Here is a 23,379-nt window from a genome sequence, read left to right as displayed (position 1 = left end):
TCCCGGACACGCCAAAATCACCTGCCGCGCATGCCAGAACCACTTGGCAGACACTCTGCAATCACCTGCCGGGCATGTTGGAACCACCTCTTAGCCGTGCCCGAGCCACGTGTCGGACACCCCGTAACCACCTCCCGGACAGAACGCAAGCACCTGCTGTATGCGCCTGAACCACCTGCTGACTACGCCGGAAACACCTGATCGACTTGCCGGATCCACCTGCTGGAAACGCCAAGATCACCTTCCAGGTAGGCCAGAACCACTTTGGGGACACTCTGGAATCACGTGACGGACACACCGGAACCACCTCCCAGACAGACCAGAACCACCAACCGGACGCGCCTGAACCAACTGCCGAGCACCCCTTAACCAGCTGCCGGAAACACCAAAATCACCTGCGTGGTATACCAGAACCACTTGGCGGACAGTCCGGAATGACTTGCCGGGCATCTCAGAACCACCTCTCAGACGTGCCAGAACCACATGCTCGACACGCCGGAGCCACCTCCCGGATAAACAGGAACCACCTGCCTGATGCACCAGAACATCCTGATGAGCATGCAGGAACCACATGCCAGACGCACCGGAACTAACTGTTGAGCACCCCGGAGCCACCTGCTGGACACACAAAAATCACCCGCCGGCTATGCCAGAACCACTTGGCGGACACTCTGGAATCACATGCAGGGCGTGCCGGAAACACCTCTCAGACGTGCCATAACCACGTGTTGGACACGGCAGAACCACCTGCTGGAAAGACCGGAACCACCTGCCGGACTCGCCTGAACTACCTGCCGAGCACGCCGGAGCCACCTGCTCCAGTTGCCAGAACCGCCAGCCGGACACGCCAAAATCACCTGACGGCTGCGCCAGAACCACTTGGCAGACACTCCGGAATCACCTGCCGTGCATACCGCTACCACGTCTCAGACGTGCCAGAACGACGTGCCGGACACGCAGGAACCACCTCCTGGACAGACCGCAACAACGTGCCGGACGCACCTTAACCACCTGCCAAGCACCCCTTAACCACCTGCCGGACACGCCAAAATGCCCTGCGGTGTACGTCAGAACCACTTGGCGGACAGTCCGGAATGACTTGCCGGGCATCTCGGAACCAACTCTAAGACGTGCCAGAACCCTGTGCCGGACACGCCGGAACCACCTCCCGGACACGCCGGAACCACCTCCCGGACAGACCGCAACCACCTGCCGGACGAGCCTGAACCACCTGCCGAGCATGGCCTAACCACCTGCTGGACTCCCCGGAACCACCTGACAGACATGCCAAAATCACGTTCCAGGTACGTCAGAACCACTTGGCAGACACTCCGGATTCGCATGTCGGAGACGCCGAAACCACCTCCCGGACTGACCAGAACCACCTGCGAGACGCGCCTGAACCAACTGCCGAGCACCCTGGAACCACCTGCCAGACACGCCTCAACCACCTGATGAGCACGCTGGAACCAACTGACAGACGCGCCTGAACCACCTGCCATGCAAGCCGGAACCACCTTCTCGACGCGCTGGAACCAGCTACCGGACATGCCAAAATCACCTGCTGGGTACGTCAGAACCACATGGTGGACACTCCGGAATCACATGTCGGGCCGATTGGAACCACCTCTCAAATGTGCCAGAACCACGTGACGGATATGCCGGAGCCACCTCTCGCACAAACCGGAACCAGCGGCCGAGCACCCCAGAACCACCTGCCGGACATGCCTGAACCACCTCTCGAGCACGCCAGAACCACCTGCTGGACGTGCCTGAACCACCTCCCGAGCATGCCGGAACCACCTACCGGACACGCAGAAATCGTATGCCGGGCATGTTGGAACCACCTCTTAGCTGTGCCCTTACCACGTGTCAGACACACCGTAAGCACCTCCAGGACAGAACGGAAGCACCTGCCGGACCCGCCGGAACCACCTACCGAGCACGTCGGAACCACCTGCTCGCCTCTCCGGACCCACCTGCCGGACATGCCCAAATTACCTGCCGGCTACGCCAGAACCACTTGGCAGACACTCCGCAATCACCTGCCGGGCATGCCGAAAACACCTCTCAGACGTGCCAGAACCATGTGCCAGACACACCAGAACCACCTCCCGGACACACCGCAAGCACCTGCCGGACACGCATGAACCACCTGCCAAGCATGCTGGAACCACCAGCTCGACTCGCCGGAACCACCTGCCAGACACGCCCAAATCACCTGCCGGCTACTCCAGAACCACTTGGCGGACATTCCGGAATCACCTGCCGGGCATGCTGGAACCACCTCTCAGACATGCCAGAACCACCTCCCGGACACAGCACAACCACCTGCCGGACACGCATGAACCACCTGCCGAGCATGCCGGAACCACCAGCTCGACTCTCTGGAACCACCTGCTGGACACGCCAAAATCATCAGCTGGGCACACCAGAACCACTTGGCGCACCCTCTGGAATCACATGCAGGGCATGCCGGAAACACCTCTCAGACGTGCCGTAACCACGTGCCAGACATGCCGGAACCACCTGCTGGAAAGACTGGAGCCACCTGCCAGACTCGCCTGAACTACCTGCCGAGCATGCCCCAACCACCTACCGCACACTCCGGAATCGTATGCCAGGCATGTTGCAACCACCTCTTAGCTGTGCCCGAACCACGTGTCAGACACCCTGTAACCACCTCCCAGACAAAACGGAAACACCCGCCGTATACGCCCAAACCACCTGCAGACTATGCCAGAAACACCTGATCGACTTGCCGGATCCACCTGCTGGAAACACCACGATCACCTTCCAGGTAGGCCAGAACCACTTTGGGGACACTCCAGAATCACGTGCCAGACACACCGGAACCACCTCCCGGACAGACCGGAACAATGTGCCGGATGTGCCTGAACCACCTGCGAAGCACCCCTTAACCACCTGCCGGACACGCCAAAATCACCTGCGGGGTACATCAGAACCAGTTAGCAGACAGTCCCAAATGACTTGCCGGGCATCTCGGAACCACCTGTAAGACGTGCCAGAACCCCGTGCCCGACACGCTGGAAACACCTGATCGACTTCCTGGAAGCACCTGCTGGAAACGCCAAGATCACCTTCCAGTTAGGCCAGAACCACTTTGAGGACACTCCGGAATCAGACGCCAGACACGCCGGAACCACCTCCCAGACAGACCGGAACCACCAGCCAGACGTGCCTGAACCAACTGCCGAGTACCCCTTAACCACGTGCCAGACACGCCAAAATCACCTGCGTGGTACGCCAGAACCACTTGGCGGACAGTCTGGAATGACTTGCCGGGCATCTCGGAACCACCTCTCAGACGTGCCAGAACCACCTGCCGGCCTCACCTGAACCACCTGCCGGACAGGTCAGAAACATCTCCTGAGCACACCGGAACCTCCTGCCGGAAACACCGGAACCACCTCCTCGACTCGCCGGAACCACCTGCCGGACACACAGGAACCACCTGCTCGATACGCCGGAACCAGCTCCCTGACAGACCGGAGCCCCCTGTCAGACACACCTGAACCACCTGCCGAGCACGCCAGAACCACCTGCTCGACTTGCCGGAACCACCTGCCGGACACGCAAAAATCACCTGCCGGCTAGGCCAGAACCACTTGGTGGACACTGCTGAATCACAAGGCGGGCATGCGGGAACCACCTCTCAGACAAGCCAGAACCATGCACCGGGCATCTCGGAACCAGCTCCTGGAGAGACCAGAACCACCTGCCGGACACGCCGGAAATACCTGCCGAGCACTCCGGAAACCCCTGCTCGACGTGCCGGAACCACCTCAATGACACGCCTAAATAACCGGCCAGGCACTTCAGAACCACTTGGTGGACACTCCAGTATCACATGCCAGCCGTGCCGGTACCACCTGTCAGACGTTGCAGAACCACCTGCCGGAAACGCCGGAAGCACCTGCCGAGGACACTGGAACCACCACCTGCAATGAACGCAACCACATCCGGATGCACCTGACCACCTGTTCGACTCACTGGAACCTCCTGCCAGACACACTAAAATCAGCTACTGGCTACGCCAAAACCACTTGGCGGACACTCCGGAATCACATGCAGGGCATCTCGGAACCACCTCCCGGACAGACTGGAACCACCTGCCGGACACGCCTCAACCACCTGCCGAGCACGCCAGAACCACCTGCTCAACTCGCCGGAAGCACCTGCCAGACACGCCAAAATCACCTGCCGGCTGCGCCACAGGCACTTGGCGGACACTCCAGAATCACATGCGGGACATGACGGAACCACCTCTCAGACGTGCCACAACCACGTGCCTGACACACCGGAACCACCTCCCGGACAGACCGGAACCACCTGCCGGACATGCCTGAACCACCTGCCCAGCATGTCGGAACCACCTGCAGGCTATGCCAGAACCACTCTATGGACTCTCCGCAATCACCTGCCAGGCATGCCGGAAACACCTCTCAGACGTGCCAGAACCACGTGCCGGACATGCCAGAACCACCTCCTGGACAGACTGGAGCCACCTCCCAGACTGCCCGGAACCACTTGCCGGATGCATCTGAACGACCTGCCAAGAACGCCGGAACCACCTGCTCGACTTGCCCCAACCACCTGCCAGACTCCCAAAATCACATGCCGGATACCCCAGAACCACTTGGCGGACACCCTTGAATCACATGCCGGACATGCTGGAACCACATCTCAGATGTGCCAGAACCACATGCCAGACACGCTGGAACCACCTCCTGGCCAGACCAGGAGCACCTGCTGGAGGCGCCTCAACCACATGCTTGACTTGCCGGAAGCACCTGCCCGACACGCCAAAGTTACTTGCGGGGTACGCCAGAACCACTTTGCGGAAACTCCGGAATCTCATGTCGGGCAGGTCGGAACCACCTCTCGGACAGACTGGAATCACCCTCCGGACACGCTTGAACCAGCTGCCGAGCATGCCGGAACCACCTGCCAGACACACCTGAGCCACCTCCCGAGCACCCCGGAACCACCAGCCGGAGGCGCTGAACCTCCTCCCGAGCACAACGGAACCACCTGATCGAATCACCGGAACCATCTCCCGGACACGCCAAAATCACCTGCCGCGCATGCCAGAACCACTTGGCAGACATTCTGCAATCACCTGCCGGGCATGTTGGAACCACCTCTTAGCCGTGCCCGAGCCACGTGTCGGACACCCCGTAACCACCTCCCGGACAGAACGCAAGCACCTGCTGTATGCGCCTGAACCACCTGCTGACTACGCCGGAAACACCTGATCGACTTGCCGGATCCACCTGTTGGAAACGCCAAGATCACCTTCCAGGTAGGCCAGAACCACTTTGGGGACACTCTGGAATCACGTGACGGACACACCGGAACCACCTCCCAGACAGACCAGAACCACCAACCGGACGCGCCTGAACCAACTGCCGAGCACCCCTTAACCAGCTGCCGGAAACACCAAAATCACCTGCGTGGTATACCAGAACCACTTGGCGGACAGTCCGGAATGACTTGCCGGGCATCTCAGAACCACCTCTCAGACGTGCCAGAACCACATGCTCGACACGCCGGAGCCACCTCCCGGATAAACAGGAACCACCTGCCTGATGCACCAGAACATCCTGATGAGCATGCAGGAACCACATGCCAGACGCACCGGAACTAACTGTTGAGCACCCCGGAGCCACCTGCTGGACACACAAAAATCACCCGCCGGCTATGCCAGAACCACTTGGCGGACACTCTGGAATCACATGCAGGGCATGCCGGAAACACCTCTCAGACGTGCCATAACCACGTGTTGGACACGGCAGAACCACCTGCTGGAAAGACCGGAACCACCTGCCGGACTCGCCTGAACTACCTGCCGAGCACGCCGGAGCCACCTGCTCCAGTTGCCAGAACCGCCAGCCGGACACGCCAAAATCACCTGACGGCTGCGCCAGAACCACTTGGCAGACACTCCGGAATCACCTGCCGTGCATACCGCTACCACGTCTCAGACGTGCCAGAACGACGTGCCGGACACGCAGGAACCACCTCCTGGACAGACCGCAACAACGTGCCGGACGCACCTTAACCACCTGCCAAGCACCCCTTAACCACCTGCCGGACACGCCAAAATGCCCTGCGGTGTACGTCAGAACCACTTGGCGGACAGTCCGGAATGACTTGCCGGGCATCTCGGAACCAACTCTAAGACGTGCCAGAACCCTGTGCCGGACACGCCGGAACCACCTCCCGGACAGACCGCAACCACCTGCCGGACGAGCCTGAACCACCTGCCGAGCATGGCCTAACCACCTGCTGGACTCCCCGGAACCACCTGACAGACATGCCAAAATCACGTTCCAGGTACGTCAGAACCACTTGGCAGACACTCCGGATTCGCATGTCGGAGACGCCGAAACCACCTCCCGGACTGACCAGAACCACCTGCGAGACGCGCCTGAACCAACTGCCGAGCACCCTGGAACCACCTGCCAGACACGCCTCAACCACCTGATGAGCACGCTGGAACCAACTGACAGACGCGCCTGAACCACCTGCCATGCAAGCCGGAACCACCTTCTCGACGCGCTGGAACCAGCTACCGGACATGCCAAAATCACCTGCTGGGTACGTCAGAACCACATGGCGGACACTCCGGAATCACATGTCGGGCCGATCGGAACCACCTCTCAAATGTGCCAGAACCACGTGACGGATATGCCGGAGCCACCTCTCGCACAAACCGGAACCAGCGGCCGAGCACCCCAGAACCACCTGCCGGACATGCCTGAACCACCTCTCGAGCTCGCCAGAACCACCTGCTGGATGTGCCTGAACCACCTCCCGAGCACACCAGAACCACCTGCCGGACGCGCCTGAACCACCTGCCGAGCATGCCGGAACCACCTACCGGACACGCAGAAATCGTATGCCGGGCATGTTGGAACCACCTCTTAGCTGTGCCCTTACCACGTGTCAGACACACCGTAAGCACCTCCAGGACAGAACGGAAGCACCTGCCGGACCCGCCGGAACCACCTACCGAGCACGTCGGAACCACCTGCTCGCCTCTCCGGACCCACCTGCCGGACACGCCCAAATTACCTGCCGGCTATGCCAGAACCACTTGGCAGACACTCCGCAATCACCTGCCGGGCATGCCGAAAACACCTCTCAGACGTGCCAGAACCATGTGCCAGACACACCAGAACCACCTCCCGGACACACCGCAAGCACCTGCCGGACACGCATGAACCACCTGCCAAGCATGCTGGAACCACCAGCTCGACTCGCCGGAACCACCTGCCAGACACGCCCAAATCACCTGCCGGCTACTCCAGAACCACTTGGCGGACATTCCGGAATCACCTGCCGGGCATGCTGGAACCACCTCTCAGACATGCCAGAACCACCTCCCGGACACAGCACAACCACCTGCCGGACACGCATGAACCACCTGCCGAACATGCCGGAACCACCAGCTCGACTCTCTGGAACCACCTGCTGGACACGCCAAAATCATCAGCTGGGCACACCAGAACCACTTGGCGCACCCTCTGGAATCACATGCAGGGCATGCCGGAAACACCTCTCAGACGTGCCGTAACCACGTGCCAGACATGCCGGAACCACCTGCTGGAAAGACTGGAGCCACCTGCCAGACTCGCCTGAACTACCTGCCGAGCATGCCCCAACCACCTACCGCACACTCCGGAATCGTATGCCAGGCATGTTGCAACCACCTCTTAGCTGTGCCCGAACCACGTGTCAGACACCCTGTAACCACCTCCCAGACAAAACGGAAACACCCGCCGTATACGCCCAAACCACCTGCAGACTATGCCAGAAACACCTGATCGACTTGCCGGATCCACCTGCTGGAAACACCACGATCACCTTCCAGGTAGGCCAGAACCACTTTGGGGACACTCCAGAATCACGTGCCAGACACACCGGAACCACCTCCCGGACAGACCGGAACAATGTGCCGGATGTGCCTGAACCACCTGCGAAGCACCCCTTAACCACCTGCCGGACACGCCAAAATCACCTGCGGGGTACATCAGAACCAGTTAGCAGACAGTCCCAAATGACTTGCCGGGCATCTCGGAACCACCTGTAAGACGTGCCAGAACCCCGTGCCCGACACGCTGGAAACACCTGATCGACTTCCTGGAAGCACCTGCTGGAAACGCCAAGATCACCTTCCAGTTAGGCCAGAACCACTTTGAGGACACTCCGGAATCAGACGCCAGACACGCCGGAACCACCTCCCAGACAGACCGGAACCACCAGCCAGACGTGCCTGAACCAACTGCCGAGTACCCCTTAACCACGTGCCAGACACGCCAAAATCACCTGCGTGGTACGCCAGAACCACTTGGCGGACAGTCTGGAATGACTTGCCGGGCATCTCGGAACCACCTCTCAGACGTGCCAGAACCACCTGCCGGCCTCACCTGAACCACCTGCCGGACAGGTCAGAAACATCTCCTGAGCACACCGGAACCTCCTGCCGGAAACACCGGAACCACCTCCTCGACTCGCCGGAACCACCTGCCGGACACACAGGAACCACCTGCTCGATACGCCGGAACCAGCTCCCTGACAGACCGGAGCCCCCTGTCAGACACACCTGAACCACCTGCCGAGCACGCCAGAACCACCTGCTCGACTTGCCGGAACCACCTGCCGGACACGCAAAAATCACCTGCCGGCTAGGCCAGAACCACTTGGTGGACACTGCTGAATCACAAGGCGGGCATGCGGGAACCACCTCTCAGACAAGCCAGAACCATGCACCGGGCATCTCGGAACCAGCTCCTGGAGAGACCAGAACCACCTGCCGGACACGCCGGAAATACCTGCCGAGCACTCCGGAAACCCCTGCTCGACGTGCCGGAACCACCTCAATGACACGCCTAAATAACCGGCCAGGCACTTCAGAACCACTTGGTGGACACTCCAGTATCACATGCCAGCCGTGCCGGTACCACCTGTCAGACGTTGCAGAACCACCTGCCGGAAACGCCGGAAGCACCTGCCGAGGACACTGGAACCACCACCTGCAATGAACGCAACCACATCCGGATGCACCTGACCACCTGTTCGACTCACTGGAACCTCCTGCCAGACACACTAAAATCAGCTACTGGCTACGCCAAAACCACTTGGCGGACACTCCGGAATCACATGCAGGGCATCTCGGAACCACCTCCCGGACAGACTGGAACCACCTGCCGGACACGCCTCAACCACCTGCCGAGCACGCCAGAACCACCTGCTCAACTCGCCGGAAGCACCTGCCAGACACGCCAAAATCACCTGCCGGCTGCGCCACAGGCACTTGGCGGACACTCCAGAATCACATGCGGGACATGACGGAACCACCTCTCAGACGTGCCACAACCACGTGCCTGACACACCGGAACCACCTCCCGGACAGACCGGAACCACCTGCCGGACATGCCTGAACCACCTGCCCAGCATGTCGGAACCACCTGCAGGCTATGCCAGAACCACTCTATGGACTCTCCGCAATCACCTGCCAGGCATGCCGGAAACACCTCTCAGACGTGCCAGAACCACGTGCCGGACATGCCAGAACCACCTCCTGGACAGACTGGAGCCACCTCCCAGACTGCCCGGAACCACTTGCCGGATGCATCTGAACGACCTGCCAAGAACGCCGGAACCACCTGCTCGACTTGCCCCAACCACCTGCCAGACTCCCAAAATCACATGCCGGATACCCCAGAACCACTTGGCGGACACCCTTGAATCACATGCCGGACATGCTGGAACCACATCTCAGATGTGCCAGAACCACATGCCAGACACGCTGGAACCACCTCCTGGCCAGACCAGGAGCACCTGCTGGAGGCGCCTCAACCACATGCTTGACTTGCCGGAAGCACCTGCCCGACACGCCAAAGTTACTTGCGGGGTACGCCAGAACCACTTTGCGGAAACTCCGGAATCTCATGTCGGGCAGGTCGGAACCACCTCTCGGACAGACCGGAATCACCCTCCGGACACGCTTGAACCAGCTGCCGAGCATGCCGGAACCACCTGCCAGACACACCTGAGCCACCTCCCGAGCAACCCGGAACCACCAGCCGGAGGCGCTGAACCTCCTCCCGAGCACAACGGAACCACCTGATCGAATCACCGGAACCATCTCCCGGACACGCCAAAATCACCTGCCGCGCATGCCAGAACCACTTGGCAGACACTCTGCAATCACCTGCCGGGCATGTTGGAACCACCTCTTAGCCGTGCCCGAGCCACGTGTCGGACACCCCGTAACCACCTCCCGGACAGAACGCAAGCACCTGCTGTATGCGCCTGAACCACCTGCTGACTACGCCGGAAACACCTGATCGACTTGCCGGATCCACCTGTTGGAAACGCCAAGATCACCTTCCAGGTAGGCCAGAACCACTTTGGGGACACTCTGGAATCACGTGACGGACACACCGGAACCACCTCCCAGACAGACCAGAACCACCAACCGGACGCGCCTGAACCAACTGCCGAGCACCCCTTAACCAGCTGCCGGAAACACCAAAATCACCTGCGTGGTATACCAGAACCACTTGGCGGACAGTCCGGAATGACTTGCCGGGCATCTCAGAACCACCTCTCAGACGTGCCAGAACCACATGCTCGACACGCCGGAGCCACCTCCCGGATAAACAGGAACCACCTGCCTGATGCACCAGAACATCCTGATGAGCATGCAGGAACCACATGCCAGACGCACCGGAACTAACTGTTGAGCACCCCGGAGCCACCTGCTGGACACACAAAAATCACCCGCCGGCTATGCCAGAACCACTTGGCGGACACTCTGGAATCACATGCAGGGCATGCCGGAAACACCTCTCAGACGTGCCATAACCACGTGTTGGACACGGCAGAACCACCTGCTGGAAAGACCGGAACCACCTGCCGGACTCGCCTGAACTACCTGCCGAGCACGCCGGAGCCACCTGCTCCAGTTGCCAGAACCGCCAGCCGGACACGCCAAAATCACCTGACGGCTGCGCCAGAACCACTTGGCAGACACTCCGGAATCACCTGCCGTGCATACCGCTACCACGTCTCAGACGTGCCAGAACGACGTGCCGGACACGCAGGAACCACCTCCTGGACAGACCGCAACAACATGCCGGACGCACCTTAACCACCTGCCAAGCACCCCTTAACCACCTGCCGGACACGCCAAAATGCCCTGCGGTGTACGTCAGAACCACTTGGCGGACAGTCCGGAATGACTTGCCGGGCATCTCGGAACCAACTCTAAGACGTGCCAGAACCCTGTGCCGGACACGCCGGAACCACCTCCCGGACACGCCGGAACCACCTCCCGGACAGACCGCAACCACCTGCCGGACGAGCCTGAACCACCTGCCGAGCATGGCCTAACCACCTGCTGGACTCCCCGGAACCACCTGACAGACATGCCAAAATCACGTTCCAGGTACGTCAGAACCACTTGGCAGACACTCCGGATTCGCATGTCGGAGACGCCGAAACCACCTCCCGGACTGACCAGAACCACCTGCGAGACGCGCCTGAACCAACTGCCGAGCACCCTGGAACCACCTGCCAGACACGCCTCAACCACCTGATGAGCACGCTGGAACCAACTGACAGACGCGCCTGAACCACCTGCCATGCAAGCCGGAACCACCTTCTCGACGCGCTGGAACCAGCTACCGGACATGCCAAAATCACCTGCTGGGTACGTCAGAACCACATGGCGGACACTCCGGAATCACATGTCGGGCCGATCGGAACCACCTCTCAAATGTGCCAGAACCACGTGACGGATATGCCGGAGCCACCTCTCGCACAAACCGGAACCAGCGGCCGAGCACCCCAGAACCACCTGCCGGACATGCCTGAACCACCTCTCGAGCTCGCCAGAACCACCTGCTGGACGTGCCTGAACCACCTCCCGAGCACACCAGAACCACCTGCCGGACGCGCCTGAACCACCTGCCGAGCATGCCGGAACCACCTACCGGACACGCAGAAATCGTATGCCGGGCATGTTGGAACCACCTCTTAGCTGTGCCCTTACCACGTGTCAGACACACCGTAAGCACCTCCAGGACAGAACGGAAGCACCTGCCGGACCCGCCGGAACCACCTACCGAGCACGTCGGAACCACCTGCTCGCCTCTCCGGACCCACCTGCCGGACACGCCCAAATTACCTGCCGGCTACGCCAGAACCACTTGGCAGACACTCCGCAATCACCTGCCGGGCATGCCGAAAACACCTCTCAGACGTGCCAGAACCATGTGCCAGACACACCAGAACCACCTCCCGGACACACCGCAAGCACCTGCCGGACACGCATGAACCACCTGCCAAGCATGCTGGAACCACCAGCTCGACTCGCCGGAACCACCTGCCAGACACGCCCAAATCACCTGCCGGCTACTCCAGAACCACTTGGCGGACATTCCGGAATCACCTGCCGGGCATGCTGGAACCACCTCTCAGACATGCCAGAACCACCTCCCGGACACAGCACAACCACCTGCCGGACACGCATGAACCACCTGCCGAACATGCCGGAACCACCAGCTCGACTCTCTGGAACCACCTGCTGGACACGCCAAAATCATCAGCTGGGCACACCAGAACCACTTGGCGCACCCTCTGGAATCACATGCAGGGCATGCCGGAAACACCTCTCAGACGTGCCGTAACCACGTGCCAGACATGCCGGAACCACCTGCTGGAAAGACTGGAGCCACCTGCCAGACTCGCCTGAACTACCTGCCGAGCATGCCCCAACCACCTACCGCACACTCCGGAATCGTATGCCAGGCATGTTGCAACCACCTCTTAGCTGTGCCCGAACCACGTGTCAGACACCCTGTAACCACCTCCCAGACAAAACGGAAACACCCGCCGTATACGCCCAAACCACCTGCAGACTATGCCAGAAACACCTGATCGACTTGCCGGATCCACCTGCTGGAAACACCACGATCACCTTCCAGGTAGGCCAGAACCACTTTGGGGACACTCCAGAATCACGTGCCAGACACACCGGAACCACCTCCCGGACAGACCGGAACAATGTGCCGGATGTGCCTGAACCACCTGCGAAGCACCCCTTAACCACCTGCCGGACACGCCAAAATCACCTGCGGGGTACATCAGAACCAGTTAGCAGACAGTCCCAAATGACTTGCCGGGCATCTCGGAACCACCTGTAAGACGTGCCAGAACCCCGTGCCCGACACGCTGGAAACACCTGATCGACTTCCTGGAAGCACCTGCTGGAAACGCCAAGATCACCTTCCAGTTAGGCCAGAACCACTTTGAGGACACTCCGGAATCAGACGCCAGACACGCCGGAACCACCTCCCAGACAGACCGGAACCACCAGCCAGACGTGCCTGAACCAACTGCCGAGTACCCCTTAACCACGTGCCAGACACGCCAAAATCACCTGCGTGGTACGCCAGAACCACTTGGCGGACAGTCTGGAATGACTTGCCGGGCATCTCGGAACCACCTCTCAGACGTGCCAGAACCACCTGCCGGCCTCACCTGAACCACCTGCCGGACAGGTCAGAAACATCTCCTGAGCACACCGGAACCTCCTGCCGGAAACACCGGAACCACCTCCTCGACTCGCCGGAACCACCTGCCGGACACACAGGAACCACCTGCTCGATACGCCGGAACCAGCTCCCTGACAGACCGGAGCCCCCTGTCAGACACACCTGAACCACCTGCCGAGCACGCCAGAACCACCTGCTCGACTTGCCGGAACCACCTGCCGGACACGCAAAAATCACCTGCCGGCTAGGCCAGAACCACTTGGTGGACACTGCTGAATCACAAGGCGGGCATGCGGGAACCACCTCTCAGACAAGCCAGAACCATGCACCGGGCATCTCGGAACCAGCTCCTGGAGAGACCAGAACCACCTGCCGGACACGCCGGAAATACCTGCCGAGCACTCCGGAAAGCCCTGCTCGACGTGCCGGAACCACCTCAATGACACGCCTAAATAACCGGCCAGGCACTTCAGAACCACTTGGTGGACACTCCAGTATCACATGCCAGCCGTGCCGGTACCACCTGTCAGACGTTGCAGAACCACCTGCCGGAAACGCCGGAAGCACCTGCCGAGGACACTGGAACCACCACCTGCAATGAACGCAACCACATCCGGATGCACCTGACCACCTGTTCGACTCACTGGAACCTCCTGCCAGACACACTAAAATCAGCTACTGGCTACGCCAAAACCACTTGGCGGACACTCCGGAATCACATGCAGGGCATCTCGGAACCACCTCCCGGACAGACTGGAACCACCTGCCGGACACGCCTCAACCACCTGCCGAGCACGCCAGAACCACCTGCTCAACTCGCCGGAAGCACCTGCCAGACACGCCAAAATCACCTGCCGGCTGCGCCACAGGCACTTGGCGGACACTCCAGAATCACATGCGGGACATGACGGAACCACCTCTCAGACGTGCCACAACCACGTGCCTGACACACCGGAACCACCTCCCGGACAGACCGGAACCACCTGCCGGACATGCCTGAACCACCTGCCCAGCATGTCGGAACCACCTGCAGGCTATGCCAGAACCACTCTATGGACTCTCCGCAATCACCTGCCAGGCATGCCGGAAACACCTCTCAGACGTGCCAGAACCACGTGCCGGACATGCCAGAACCACCTCCTGGACAGACTGGAGCCACCTCCCAGACTGCCCGGAACCACTTGCCGGATGCATCTGAACGACCTGCCAAGAACGCCGGAACCACCTGCTCGACTTGCCCCAACCACCTGCCAGACTCCCAAAATCACATGCCGGATACCCCAGAACCACTTGGCGGACACCCTTGAATCACATGCCGGACATGCTGGAACCACATCTCAGATGTGCCAGAACCACATGCCAGACACGCTGGAACCACCTCCTGGCCAGACCAGGAGCACCTGCTGGAGGCGCCTCAACCACATGCTTGACTTGCCGGAAGCACCTGCCCGACACGCCAAAGTTACTTGCGGGGTACGCCAGAACCACTTTGCGGAAACTCCGGAATCTCATGTCGGGCAGGTCGGAACCACCTCTCGGACAGACCGGAATCACCCTCCGGACACGCTTGAACCAGCTGCCGAGCATGCCGGAACCACCTGCCAGACACACCTGAGCCACCTCCCGAGCAACCCGGAACCACCAGCCGGAGGCGCTGAACCTCCTCCCGAGCACAACGGAACCACCTGATCGAATCACCGGAACCATCTCCCGGACACGCCAAAATCACCTGCCGCGCATGCCAGAACCACTTGGCAGACACTCTGCAATCACCTGCCGGGCATGTTGGAACCACCTCTTAGCCGTGCCCGAGCCACGTGTCGGACACCCCGTAACCACCTCCCGGACAGAACGCAAGCACCTGCTGTATGCGCCTGAACCACCTGCTGACTACGCCGGAAACACCTGATCGACTTGCCGGATCCACCTGCTGGAAACGCCAAGATCACCTTCCAGGTAGGCCAGAACCACTTTGGGGACACTCTGGAATCACGTGACGGACACACCGGAACCACCTCCCAGACAGACCAGAACCACCAACCGGACGCGCCTGAACCAACTGCCGAGCACCCCTTAACCAGCTGCCGGAAACACCAAAATCACCTGCGTGGTATACCAGAACCACTTGGCGGACAGTCCGGAATGACTTGCCGGGCATCTCAGAACCACCTCTCAGACGTGCCAGAACCACATGCTCGACACGCCGGAGCCACCTCCCGGATAAACAGGAACCACCTGCCTGATGCACCAGAACATCCTGATGAGCATGCAGGAACCACATGCCAGACGCACCGGAACTAACTGTTGAGCACCCCGGAGCCACCTGCTGGACACACAAAAATCACCCGCCGGCTATGCCAGAACCACTTGGCGGACACTCTGGAATCACATGCAGGGCATGCCGGAAACACCTCTCAGACGTGCCATAACCACGTGTTGGACACGGCAGAACCACCTGCTGGAAAGACCGGAACCACCTGCCGGACTCGCCTGAACTACCTGCCGAGCACGCCGGAGCCACCTGCTCCAGTTGCCAGAACCGCCAGCCGGACACGCCAAAATCACCTGACGGCTGCGCCAGAACCACTTGGCAGACACTCCGGAATCACCTGCTGTGCATACCGCTACCACGTCTCAGACGTGCCAGAACGACGTGCCGGACACGCAGGAACCACCTCCTGGACAGACCGCAACAACGTGCCGGACGCACCTTAACCACCTGCCAAGCACCCCTTAACCACCTGCCGGACACGCCAAAATGCCCTGCGGTGTACGTCAGAACCACTTGGCGGACAGTCCGGAATGACTTGCCGGGCATCTCGGAACCAACTCTAAGACGTGCCAGAACCCTGTGCCGGACACGCCGGAACCACCTCCCGGACACGCCGGAACCACCTCCCGGACAGACCGCAACCACCTGCCGGACGAGCCTGAACCACCTGCCGAGCATGGCCTAACCACCTGCTGGACTCCCCGGAACCACCTGACAGACATGCCAAAATCACGTTCCAGGTACGTCAGAACCACTTGGCAGACACTCCGGATTCGCATGTCGGAGACGCCGAAACCACCTCCCGGACTGACCAGAACCACCTGCGAGACGCGCCTGAACCAACTGCCGAGCACCCTGGAACCACCTGCCAGACACGCCTCAACCACCTGATGAGCACGCTGGAACCAACTGACAGACGCGCCTGAACCACCTGCCATGCAAGCCGGAACCACCTTCTCGACGCGCTGGAACCAGCTACCGGACATGCCAAAATCACCTGCTGGGTACGTCAGAACCACATGGCGGACACTCCGGAATCACATGTCGGGCCGATCGGAACCACCTCTCAAATGTGCCAGAACCACGTGACGGATATGCCGGAGCCACCTCTCGCACAAACCGGAACCAGCGGCCGAGCACCCCAGAACCACCTGCCGGACATGCCTGAACCACCTCTCGAGCACGCCAGAACCACCTGCTGGACGTGCCTGAACCACCTCCCGAGCACCCCAGAACCACCTGCCGGACATGCCTGAACCACCTCTCGAGCACGCCAGAACCACCTGCTGGACGCGCCTGAACCACCTGCCGAGCATGCCGGAACCACCTACCGGACACGCAGAAATCGTATGCCGGGCATGTTGGAACCACCTCTTAGCTGTGCCCTTACCACGTGTCAGACACACCGTAAGCACCTCCAGGACAGAACGGAAGCACCTGCCGGACCCGCCGGAACCACCCACCGAGCACGTCGGAACCACCTGCTCGCCTCTCCGGACCCACCTGCCGGACACGCCCAAATTACCTGCCGGCTACGCCAGAACCACTTGGCAGACACTCCGCAATCACCTGCCGGGCATGCCGAAAACACCTCTCAGACGTGCCAGAACCATGTGCCAGACACACCAGAACCACCTCCCGGACACACCGCAAGCACCTGCCGGACACGCATGAACCACCTGCCAAGCATGCTGGAACCACCAGCTCGACTCGCCGGAACCACCTGCCAGACATGCCCAAATCACCTGCCGGCTACTCCAGAACCACTTGGCGGACATTCCGGAATCACCTGCCGGGCATGCTGGAACCACCTCTCAGACATGCCAGAACCACCTCCCGGACACAGCACAACCACCTGCCGGACACGCATGAACCACCTGCCGAGCATGCCGGAACCACCAGCTCGACTCTCTGGAACCACCTGCTGGACACGCCAAAATCATCAGCTGGGCACACCAGAACCACTTGGCGCACCCTCTGGAATCACATGCAGGGCATGCCGGAAACACCTCTCAGACGTGCCGTAACCACGTGCCAGACATGCCGGAACCACCTGCTGGAAAGACTGGAGCCACCTGCCAGACTCGCCTGAACTACCTGCCGAGCATGCCCCAACCACCTACCGCACACTCCGGAATCGTATGCCAGGCATGTTGCAACCACCTCTTAGCTGTGCCCGAACCACGTGTCAGACACCCTGTAACCACCTCCCAGACAAAACGGAAACACCCGCCGTATACGCCCAAACCACCTGCAGACTATGCCAGAAACACCTGATCGACTTGCTGGATCCACCTGCTGGAAACACCACGATCACCTTCCAGGTAGGCCAGAACCACTTTGGGGACACTCCAGAATCACGTGCCAGACACACCGGAACCACCTCCCGGACAGACCGGAACAATGTGCCGGATGTGCCTGAACCACCTGCGAAGCACCCCTTAACCACCTGCCGGACACGCCAAAATCACCTGCGGGGTACATCAGAACCAGTTAGCAGACAGTCCCAAATGACTTGCCGGGCATCTCGGAACCACCTGTAAGACGTGCCAGAACCCCGTGCCCGACACGCTGGAAACACCTGATCGACTTCCTGGAAGCACCTGCTGGAAACGCCAAGATCACCTTCCAGTTAGGCCAGAACCACTTTGAGGACACTCCGGAATCAGACGCCAGACACGCCGGAACCACCTCCCAGACAGACCGGAACCACCAGCCAGACGTGCCTGAACCAACTGCCGAGTACCCCTTAACCACGTGCCAGACACGCCAAAATCACCTGCGTGGTACGCCAGAACCACTTGGCGGACAGTCTGGAATGACTTGCCGGGCATCTCGGAACCACCTCTCAGACGTGCCAGAACCACCTGCCGGCCTCACCTGAACCACCTGCCGGACAGGTCAGAAACATCTCCTGAGCACACCGGAACCTCCTGCCGGAAACACCGGAACCACCTCCTCGACTCGCCGGAACCACCTGCCGGACACACAGGAACCACCTGCTCGATACGCCGGAACCAGCTCCCTGACAGACCGGAGCCCCCTGTCAGACACACCTGAACCACCTGCCGAGCACGCCAGAACCACCTGCTCGACTTGCCGGAACCACCTGCCGGACACGCAAAAATCACCTGCCGGCTAGGCCAGAACCACTTGGTGGACACTGCTGAATCACAAGGCGGGCATGCGGGAACCACCTCTCAGACAAGCCAGAACCATGCACCGGGCATCTCGGAACCAGCTCCTGGAGAGACCAGAACCACCTGCCGGACACGCCGGAAATACCTGCCGAGCACTCCGGAAACCCCTGCTCGACGTGCCGGAACCACCTCAATGACACGCCTAAATAACCGGCCAGGCACTTCAGAACCACTTGGTGGACACTCCAGTATCACATGCCAGCCGTGCCGGTACCACCTGTCAGACGTTGCAGAACCACCTGCCGGAAACGCCGGAAGCACCTGCCGAGGACACTGGAACCACCACCTGCAATGAACGCAACCACATCCGGATGCACCTGACCACCTGTTCGACTCACTGGAACCTCCTGCCAGACACACTAAAATCAGCTACTGGCTACGCCAAAACCACTTGGCGGACACTCCGGAATCACATGCAGGGCATCTCGGAACCACCTCCCGGACAGACTGGAACCACCTGCCGGACACGCCTCAACCACCTGCCGAGCACGCCAGAACCACCTGCTCAACTCGCCGGAAGCACCTGCCAGACACGCCAAAATCACCTGCCGGCTGCGCCACAGGCACTTGGCGGACACTCCAGAATCACATGCGGGACATGACGGAACCACCTCTCAGACGTGCCACAACCACGTGCCTGACACACCGGAACCACCTCCCGGACAGACCGGAACCACCTGCCGGACATGCCTGAACCACCTGCCCAGCATGTCGGAACCACCTGCAGGCTATGCCAGAACCACTCTATGGACTCTCCGCAATCACCTGCCAGGCATGCCGGAAACACCTCTCAGGCGTGCCAGAACCACGTGCCGGACATGCCAGAACCACCTCCTGGACAGACTGGAGCCACCTCCCAGACTGCCCGGAACCACTTGCCGGATGCATCTGAACGACCTGCCAAGAACGCCGGAACCACCTGCTCGACTTGCCCCAACCACCTGCCAGACTCCCAAAATCACATGCCGGATACCCCAGAACCACTTGGCGGACACCCTTGAATCACATGCCGGACATGCTGGAACCACATCTCAGATGTGCCAGAACCACATGCCAGACACGCTGGAACCACCTCCTGGCCAGACCAGGAGCACCTGCTGGAGGCGCCTCAACCACATGCTTGACTTGCCGGAAGCACCTGCCCGACACGCCAAAGTTACTTGCGGGGTACGCCAGAACCACTTTGCGGAAACTCCGGAATCTCATGTCGGGCAGGTTGGAACCACCTCTCGGACAGACCGGAATCACCCTCCGGACACGCTTGAACCAGCTGCCGAGCATGCCGGAACCACCTGCCAGACACACCTGAGCCACCTCCCGAGCACCCCGGAACCACCAGCCGGAGGCGCTGAACCTCCTCCCGAGCACAACGGAACCACCTGATCGAATCACCGGAACCATCTCCCGGACACGCCAAAATCACCTGCCGCGCATGCCAGAACCACTTGGCAGACACTCTGCAATCACCTGCCGGGCATGTTGGAACCACCTCTTAGCCGTGCCCGAGCCACGTGTCGGACACCCCGTAACCACCTCCCGGACAGAACGCAAGCACCTGCTGTATGCGCCTGAACCACCTGCTGACTACGCCGGAAACACCTGATCGACTTGCCGGATCCACCTGCTGGAAACGCCAAGATCACCTTCCAGGTAGGCCAGAACCACTTTGGGGACACTCTGGAATCACGTGACGGACACACCGGAACCACCTCCCAGACAGACCAGAACCACCAACCGGACGCGCCTGAACCAACTGCCGAGCACCCCTTAACCAGCTGCCGGAAACACCAAAATCACCTGCGTGGTATACCAGAACCACTTGGCGGACAGTCCGGAATGACTTGCCGGGCATCTCAGAACCACCTCTCAGACGTGCCAGAACCACATGCTCGACACGCCGGAGCCACCTCCCGGATAAACAGGAACCACCTGCCTGATGCACCAGAACATCCTGATGAGCATGCAGGAACCACATGCCAGACGCACCGGAACTAACTGTTGAGCACCCCGGAGCCACCTGCTGGACACACAAAAATCACCCGCCGGCTATGCCAGAACCACTTGGCGGACACTCTGGAATCACATGCAGGGCATGCCGGAAACACCTCTCAGACGTGCCATAACCACGTGTTGGACACGGCAGAACCACCTGCTGGAAAGACCGGAACCACCTGCCGGACTCGCCTGAACTACCTGCCGAGCACGCCGGAGCCACCTGCTCCAGTTGCCAGAACCGCCAGCCGGACACGCCAAAATCACCTGACGGCTGCGCCAGAACCACTTGGCAGACACTCCGGAATCACCTGCCGTGCATACCGCTACCACGTCTCAGACGTGCCAGAACGACGTGCCGGACACGCAGGAACCACCTCCTGGACAGACCGCAACAACGTGCCGGACGCACCTTAACCACCTGCCAAGCACCCCTTAACCACCTGCCGGACACGCCAAAATGCCCTGCGGTGTACGTCAGAACCACTTGGCGGACAGTCCGGAATGACTTGCCGGGCATCTCGGAACCAACTCTAAGACGTGCCAGAACCCTGTGCCGGACACGCCGGAACCACCTCCCGGACACGCCGGAACCACCTCCCGGACAGACCGCAACCACCTGCCGGACGAGCCTGAACCACCTGCCGAGCATGGCCTAACCACCTGCTGGACTCCCCGGAACCACCTGACAGACATGCCAAAATCACGTTCCAGGTACGTCAGAACCACTTGGCAGACACTCCGGATTCGCATGTCGGAGACGCCGAAACCACCTCCCGGACTGACCAGAACCACCTGCGAGACGCGCCTGAACCAACTGCCGAGCACCCTGGAACCACCTGCCAGACACGCCTCAACCACCTGATGAGCACGCTGGAACCAACTGACAGACGCGCCTGAACCACCTGCCATGCAAGCCGGAACCACCTTCTCGACGCGCTGGAACCAGCTACCGGACATGCCAAAATCACCTGCTGGGTACGTCAGAACCACATGGCGGACACTCCGGAATCACATGTCGGGCCGATCGGAACCACCTCTCAAATGTGCCAGAACCACGTGACGGATATGCCGGAGCCACCTCTCGCACAAACCGGAACCAGCGGCCGAGCACCCCAGAACCACCTGCCGGACATGCCTGAACCACCTCTCGAGCTCGTCAGAACCACCTGCTGGACGTGCCTGAACCACCTCCCGAGCACACCAGAACCACCTGCCGGACGCGCCTGAACCACCTGCCGAGCATGCCGGAACCACCTACCGGACACGCAGAAATCGTATGCCGGGCATGTTGGAACCACCTCTTAGCTGTGCCCTTACCACGTGTCAGACACACCGTAAGCACCTCCAGGACAGAACGGAAGCACCTGCCGGACCCGCCGGAACCACCTACCGAGCACGTCGGAACCACCTGCTCGCCTCTCCGGACCCACCTGCCGGACACGCCCAAATTACCTGCCGGCTACGCCAGAACCACTTGGCAGACACTCCGCAATCACCTGCCGGGCATGCCGAAAACACCTCTCAGACGTGCCAGAACCATGTGCCAGACACACCAGAACCACCTCCCGGACACACCGCAAGCACCTGCCGGACACGCATGAACCACCTGCCAAGCATGCTGGAACCACCAGCTCGACTCGCCGGAACCACCTGCCAGACACGCCCAAATCACCTGCCGGCTACTCCAGAACCACTTGGCGGACATTCCGGAATCACCTGCCGGGCATGCTGGAACCACCTCTCAGACATGCCAGAACCACCTCCCGGACACAGCACAACCACCTGCCGGACACGCATGAACCACCTGCCAAGCATGCTGGAACCACCAGCTCGACTTGCCGGAACCACCTGCCAGACACGCCCAAATCACCTGCCGGCTACTCCTGAACCACTTGGCGGACATTCCGGAATCACCTGCCGGGCATGCTGGAACCACCTCTCAGACATGCCAGAACCACCTCCCGGACACAGCACAACCACCTGCCGGACACGCATGAACCACCTGCCGAACATGCCGGAACCACCAGCTCGACTCTCTGGAACCACCTGCTGGACACGCCAAAATCATCAGCTGGGCACACCAGAACCACTTGGCGCACCCTCTGGAATCACATGCAGGGCATGCCGGAAACACCTCTCAGACGTGCCGTAACCACGTGCCAGACATGCCGGAACCACCTGCTGGAAAGACTGGAGCCACCTGCCAGACTCGCCTGAACTACCTGCCGAGCATGCCCCAACCACCTACCGCACACTCCGGAATCGTATGCCAGGCATGTTGCAACCACCTCTTAGCTGTGCCCGAACCACGTGTCAGACA

This window comes from Equus caballus, chromosome 9 (assembly GCF_041296265.1).
Source record: "Equus caballus isolate H_3958 breed thoroughbred chromosome 9, TB-T2T, whole genome shotgun sequence".
NCBI classification, from domain to species: Eukaryota; Metazoa; Chordata; class Mammalia; order Perissodactyla; family Equidae; genus Equus; species Equus caballus.
The sequence above is the reverse complement of the archived record's forward strand: the minus strand, read 5'-3'. Positions refer to the sequence as shown.